The sequence below is a fragment of the Chrysochloris asiatica genome, unplaced genomic scaffold (assembly GCF_000296735.1).
Source record: "Chrysochloris asiatica unplaced genomic scaffold, ChrAsi1.0 scaffold00383, whole genome shotgun sequence".
NCBI lineage: Eukaryota > Metazoa > Chordata > Mammalia > Afrosoricida > Chrysochloridae > Chrysochloris > Chrysochloris asiatica.
Genome location: NW_006408901.1, coordinates 1,875,902 through 1,883,630, shown reverse-complemented (window position 1 = coordinate 1,883,630; position 7,729 = coordinate 1,875,902).

Here is a 7,729-nt window from a genome sequence, read left to right as displayed (position 1 = left end):
CTATATGTACATTTTGAACTCGTCAACAATTTAGCTATATCTCTGTCCATGGATATGTTGGACTGATCTGCCATGTAGGCAGCTCTCTGTATATGAACTTTTTGGACTTGTCTGAAATGTACCTATCTCTCTGTGTATGTACATGTTGGACTCATCAGCCATGTAGCCAGCTCTCTTTATATGAACATGTTGGACTCATCTACCTATTAGGTAGCTACTCCTCGCTATATATACATGTTGGACATATCTGCTATGTAGTTAACTCTTAGTATATGGACATGTAGGACTCATCTGCCATGTAGCTAGTACTCTGTCTATGGACATGTTGGACTACTCTGCCATGTAGCTAACTCTCATTATATGGACACGTTGGACTCATCTGCCATGTAGCTAGCTCTCTGTATATGGACATTTTGAAGTCGTCTGTCATGTAGTTATCTCTCTTTGCATGGATATGATACACTGATCTGCCATGTACGTAACTCTCTGTATATGAACATATTGGACATATAGCCACATAGTTAGTTCTCAATATATGGACAAGTTGGACTCATCAGCCATGTAGCCAGCTCTCTCTGTATGAACATGTTGGACTCATCTGCCTTGTAGCTTGCCCTATAAATATACACATGTTGGACTTGTCTGCCATATAGCTAACTCTCAGTATATGGACATGTTAGACTCATCTGCCATGTAGGTAGTACTCTGTATATGTACATGTTGGACTACTCTGCCATGTAGCTAGCTCTCAGTATATGGACATGTGCGACTCATCTGTCATGTACCTGTAGCTCAGAATATGGAAATGTTGAAATACTCTGCCATGTTACTAGCTCTCTTTATATGGACATTTTGGACTCGACTGCCATGTAGCTAGCTCTATGAGCATGGATATATTGGACTAATCTGCTATGTAGGTAGCTCTCTGTATATGAACATATTGGATTTGTCTGCCATGTATCTAGCTCTCTGTATATGGACATGTTGGACCCATTAGCCATGTAGACATCTCTCTCTGAATGAACATGTAGGATTTGTTTGCCTTGTAGGTAGTACTCTATATATACACAAGGTGGACTCATCTGCCATGTAGCTAACTCTCGGTATTTGGATATATTAGACTCATCTGCCATGTAGCTAGAGCTCTGTATTTGTACATGTTGGACTATTCTGCCATGTAGTTAGTTCTCAGTATATGGACATGTTGGACTCATCTGCCATGTATCTAGAACTCTGTACATTGAAATGTTGCACTGCTCTGTCATGTAGATCACTCTCTCTATATGAACATTTTGGACTCGTCTTCTATGTAGCTAGCTCTCTGTGTATGGATATGTTGGACTGCTCTGACATGTAGGTAGGTCCCTGTATATGAACATATTGGACTTGCGTTCTATGTAGCTAGCTCTCTGTATATGGGCATGTTGGACACAACAGCCATGTAGCCAACTCTCTCTGTATGAATATGTTGGACTCATCAGCTTTGTCGCTATTCCTCTAAATATGCACATGTTGGACTCATCTGCCATGTAGCTAAATCTCAGTATACGGACATGATCGACTCATCAGACATGCAACTAGTACACTGTATAAGGATATATTGGACTACTCTGACATGTAGCTAGCTCTCAGTATATGGACACGTTGGACATATCTTTCATGTATCTAGAACTCTGTATTTGAAATTTCTGCACTACCCTGCCTTGTAGCTAACTCTCTGCATATGGACCTTTTGGACTTCTGCCATTTAGCTAGCTCTCTGTGCATGGATATCTTGGACTGATCAGCCAGGTAGGTCACGCTTTGTATATCAACATATTGGATTTGTCTGTCATGTAGCTAGATATCTGTATATGGACATGTTGGACTCATCAGCCATATAGCCAGCTCTCTCTGTAAGAAATTGTTGGACTCAACTTCCTTGTAGCCAGTCCTCTATATATACACAAGTTGGACTCATCTGCCATGTAGCTACCTTTCAGTATATGTGTTGGACTCATCTGCCATGCAGCTAGTATTCTGCATATGTACATGTTGGACTACTCTGCCATGTACCTAACACTCAGTATATGGTCATGTTGGAGTCATCTGCCATGTAGCTAGAACTCTGTATATAAAAATGTTGCATGACACTGCCATGTAGCTAGTTCTCTCTATATGTACATTTTGGACTCGTCTACAATGTAGTTATATCTCTGTCCATGGATATGTTGGACTCATCTGCCATGTAGGCAGCTCTCTGTATATGAACTTATTGGACTTGTCTGACATATACCTATCTCTCTGTATATGGACATGTAGGACTCATCAGCCATGTTGCCAGCTTTCACTATATGAATATGTGGGAGTCATCTACCTACCTTGTAGCTACTCCTCTCTATATATACATGTTGGACTCATCTGCCATGTAGTTAACAGTCAGTATAAGGACATGTAGGACTCATCTGCCATGTATCTAGAACTCCGTACATTGAAATGCTGCACTACTGTTATGTAGCTCACTCTCTCTATATGAACATTTTGGACTCGTCTTCCATGTAGCTAGCTCTCTGTGTATGGATATTTTGGACAGCTCTGACATGTAGGTAGCTCCCTGTATAAGAACATATTGGACTTGTGTTCTATGTAGCTAGCTCTCTGTATATGGACATGTTGGACTCAACAGCCATGTAGCTAATTCTCAGTATATGGACATATTGGACTCATCTGCCATGTAGCTATTTTTCTGTATATGGACATGATGGACTACTCTGACATGTAGTTAACGCTCAGTATTTGGACACATTGGACTCATCTGCCATGTCGCTAGTCCTTTGTATATGGATATGTTGGGCTACTCTGCCATGTAGCTAGCTCTCAGTATATGGACACTTTGGACTCATCTGCCATCTAGGTCGAACGCTGTATGTAGAAATGTTGCACTACTGTGCCATGTAGTTAGCTCTCTATATATGTATATTTTGGATTTGTCTGACAAGTAGCTAGCTCTCTCTACATAGATATGTTGGACTGATCTGCCATGTAGGTAGCTCCCTGTAAATGAAATTACTGGACTTGTCTGACATGTAGCTAGCTCTCTTTATATGGACATGTTGGACTCCTCAGACATGTAACCAGCACTCTCTGTATGAACATGTTGGACTCATCTTTCTTGTAGTTAGTCATTTATATATACACATGTTGGACTCATCTGCCATGTAGGTAACTCTCAGTATATGGACATGTTGGACTCATCAACCATGTTGCTAGTACTCTGTATATGGACATGTTGGATGACTCTGCCATGCAGCTAGCTCTCAGTAAAGGACACGTCGGACTCATCTGCCAGGTAGCTAGAACACTGTATATGGAAATATTGCACTACTCTGCCATGTAGCTAGCTCTCTGTATAAGGACATTTTGGTCTCATCTGCCATGTAGCTAGCTCTCTGTGCATGGATATGTTGGACTGATCTGACATGTAGTTAGCTCTCTGTATATGAACATATAGGAATTGTCTGCCATGCAGCTAGCTCTCTGTATATGGACATGTTGGCTTCATCAGCCATATAGCCATCTCTCTGTGTATGAACATGTTGGACTCAACTGCCTTGTAGCTAGTCCTCTATATATACACTTGTTGGACTCACCTGCCATGTAGCTAACTTTCAGTATATAGACATCTTGGTCTCATCTGCCATGTAGCTAGTACTCTGTATATGGACATGTTTGACTACTCGGTCATGTAGCTAGATCTCAGTATATGGACACGTTGGACTCATCTCCAGGTAGCTAGAGCTCTGAATATGGAAATGTGGCACTACTCTGCTATGTAGCTATCTCTCTGTATATGGATATTTTCGAATCGTCTGCCATGTAGCTAGCTCTGTGCATGGATAAGTTGGACTGATCTGCCATGTAGGTAGCTCTCTGTTTATGAACATATTGGACTTCTCTGCCATGTAGGTAGCTCTCTGTATAAGGACATGTTAGAATCATCAGTCATGTAGCCAGCTCTCTCTGTAAGAACATGTTGGACTCATCTGCCTTGTAGCTAATCCTCTCTATAAATACATGTTGGACTTATCTGTCATGTAGCTAATTCTCAGGTTATGGACATGTTGTACCCATCTGCTCTATAGCTAGTACTCTGTATTTGGACATGTTATACTACTCTGCCATGTAGTTAGCTCTCAGTATATGGACACGTTATTCTCATCTGCCATGCATTTAGAACTCTGTATTTGGACCTGTAGGACTACTCTGCTATGTAGCTAGCTCTCAGTATATGGCCAAGTTGGACTCATCTGCCATGGAGCTAGAACTCGCTATATGGACATGTGGGATTCATCAGGCATGTAGCCTGCTCTCTCTATATGAATATGTTGGACTCATCTGCCTTGTAGCTACTTTTCTATATATGCACATTGTACTCATCTGCCATGTATCTAACTCTCAGAATATGGACATGTTGGATTCATCTGCCATGCAGCTAGTATTCTGCATATGGATGTGTTGGAATACTCTTCCATGTAGCTAGCACTCATTATATGGTCACGTTGGACTCTTCTGCCATGTATATAGAACTTTGTATATAGAAATGTTGCATTGCTCTGCCATGTAGCTAGCTCTCTTTATATGTACATTTTGGACTCGTCTGCAATGTAGCTAGGTCTCTGTCCATGGATATGTTGAATTGATCTGCCATGTAGGTAGCTCTCTGTTATATAGACATGTTGGACACATCTGCCATGTTGATAGTACTCTGTATATGAAAATGTTAGACTATTCTGCCATAAAGCTAGATCTCAGTATATGGACACGTTGGACTCATCTGACATGTATCTAAAAATCTTTATATGGAAAAGTTACACTACTATGCCATGTAGCTGGCTCTCTATATATGGACTTTTTAGACGTGTCTGCCATGTAGCTAGCTATCTTTGCAAGGATATATTGAACAGACCTGACATGTAGATAGCTATCTGTATATGAACATGTGTGTCATATAGGTAGCTCTCTGTATATGGACATGTTGGACATGTTGGACTCACCAGTCATGTAGTCAGTTCTCTGTTTATGAACATGTTGGACACATCTGCCTTGTAGCTATCTGTATATGGACATGTTGGAATCATCTGCCATGTCGCTAGTACTCTGTATATGGATATGATGGACTACTCTGCATTTAGTTAGTTCTCAGTATATGGACACTTTGGATTCATCTGCCTTGTAGGTCGAACTCTGTATATAGAAATGATGCACAACTGTGCCATGTAGTTAGCTCTCTGTATATGTATATTTTGGATTCATCTGCCAAGTAGCTAGCTCTCTGTGCATGGATATGTTGGACTGATCTGCCATGTAGGTAGCTGTCAGTATATGAACTTATTGTACTTGTATGACATGTAGCTAGCTCTATTTATATGGACATGTTGGATTCATCAGCCATGTAGCCATCAATCTCTGTATGAACATATGTATGTTTATATACAGAGAGCTACATACTTGGCAGATCAGCCCAACATATCCATGTACAGAGAGCTAGCTACATGGCAGAGTAGGGCAACATTTCCATATGCAGTGTTCTAGCTACAAGTCAGATGTGTCCAACTTGTCTAGACACAGAAAGCTAGCTACATGGCAGAGTAGTCCAACATATCCATATTTAGGGTACTAGCTACATGGCAGATGTGTCCAACGTGTCCATATACTCAGAGCCACCTGCAGGGCAGACAAGTCCAATACATTCATATACAGAGACCTACCTACTTGTCAGATAGGTCCAACATATCCATGTACAGAGAGCTAGCTACATGGCAGAAGAGTCGAAAATGTCAATATACAGAGAGCTGCCTACATGGCAATGTAGGGCAACATTTCCATATACAGAGTACTAGCTACACAGCAGATGAGTCCATCTGCTCTATATACAGAGACCCATCTATGCAACATTTCCATATACAGTGTTCTAGCTACATAGCAGATGAGTCCAACGTGTCCATATACTGAGAACCAGCCACATGGCAGAGCAGTCCAACATATCCATATACTAGGTTCTGTGTACATGGCAGATGAGTTCAAAATGTCTATATACTGAGATCTACCTACATGGCAGACAAGTCTAATATGTTCATATACAGAGAGCTAACTACTTCGCAGATCAGTGTAACATATCCATGTACAGAGAGCTAGCTACATGGCAGACGAGTCCCAAATGTCCATATACAGAGAGCTAGCTACATGGCAGGGTAGTGCAACGTTTCCATATACAGAGTTATCACTACTAGGCAGATGAGTCCAACTTGTCTATATACAGAGGGCTAGTTACAATGCAGAGTAGTGCAAAATTCCCATATACAGCGTTCTAGGTACATGGTAGATGTGTCCAACGTGTCCAAATAATGAGAGCTAGCTACATGGCAGAGTACTCCAAAATGTCCATATACAGTGTACTAGCTACATGGCAGATGAGTCCAACATGTTCATATACTGAGAACAAGCTACATGGCAGACAAGTCCAATAAGTTCATATACAGAGAGCTAATTACTTGTCCGATCAGTCCAACTTATGTTTGTACACAAAGGTAACTACATGGAAGAGGAGTCCAAAATTTCCATTTACAGAGAGCTTGCTACATGGCAGGGTAGGGCAACATTGCCATAAGCAGTGTTCTAGCTACAAGGCAGATGTGATCAACTTGTCTATGTACAGAAAGCTACCTACATGACAGAGTAGTCCAACATGTCCATAATCAGGGTAGTAGCTACATGGAATATGTGTCCAACTTGTCCATATACATAGAGCCACCTGCAGGGCAGACAAGTCCAATACATTCATATACAGAGAGATACCTACTTGTCAGATCGGTCCAACTTATCCATGTACAGAGAGCTAGCTACATGGCAGACAAGTCGAAAATGTCCATATACAAAAAACTAACTACATGGCAAGGTATGGCAACATTTCCATATTCAGAGTTCCAGCTACACGGCAGATGAGTCCATCTTGTCTATATACAGAGAGCCAGCTACATGGCAGTGTAGTGCAACATTTCCATAGACAGTGTTCTAGCTACATAGCAGATGAGTCCAACATGTCCATATACTGAGAGCCAACCACATTGCAGAGCAGTCCAACATATCCATATACAGGGGACTGTGTACATGGCAGATGAGTTCAAAATGTCTATATACTGAGAGCTAACTACATGGCAGACAAGTCCAATATGTTCATATACAGAGAGCTACCTACGTCACAGATCAGTGTAACATATCCAGGTACAGAGAGCTAGCTATATGTCAGAAGAGTACAAACTGTCCATATACTGAGAGCTAGCTACATTGCGGGGTAGTGCAACATTTCCATATACAGAGTTCTAGCTACATGACAGATGTGTCCACGAGGTCCATATTTTGAGAGCTACCTACATGGCAGACAAGTCCAATATGTTCATATACAGAGAGCTAACTACTTGGCAGATGAGTCCAACATATCCATGTACACAGAGCTAGCTACAAGGAAGACGAGCCCAAAATTTTCATATACAGAGAGCTAGCTACATGGCAAGGTAGTGCAACATTTCCATATACAGAGTTCTAGCTACAAGGCAGATGTGTCCAACTTCTCTATATACAAAGAGCTAAATTCAAGGAAGAGTAGTTCAACATTTCCATATACAGAGTTCTAGCTACATGGCAGATGTGTCCAACGTGTCCATATACTGAGAGCTAGCTACATGGATGAGAA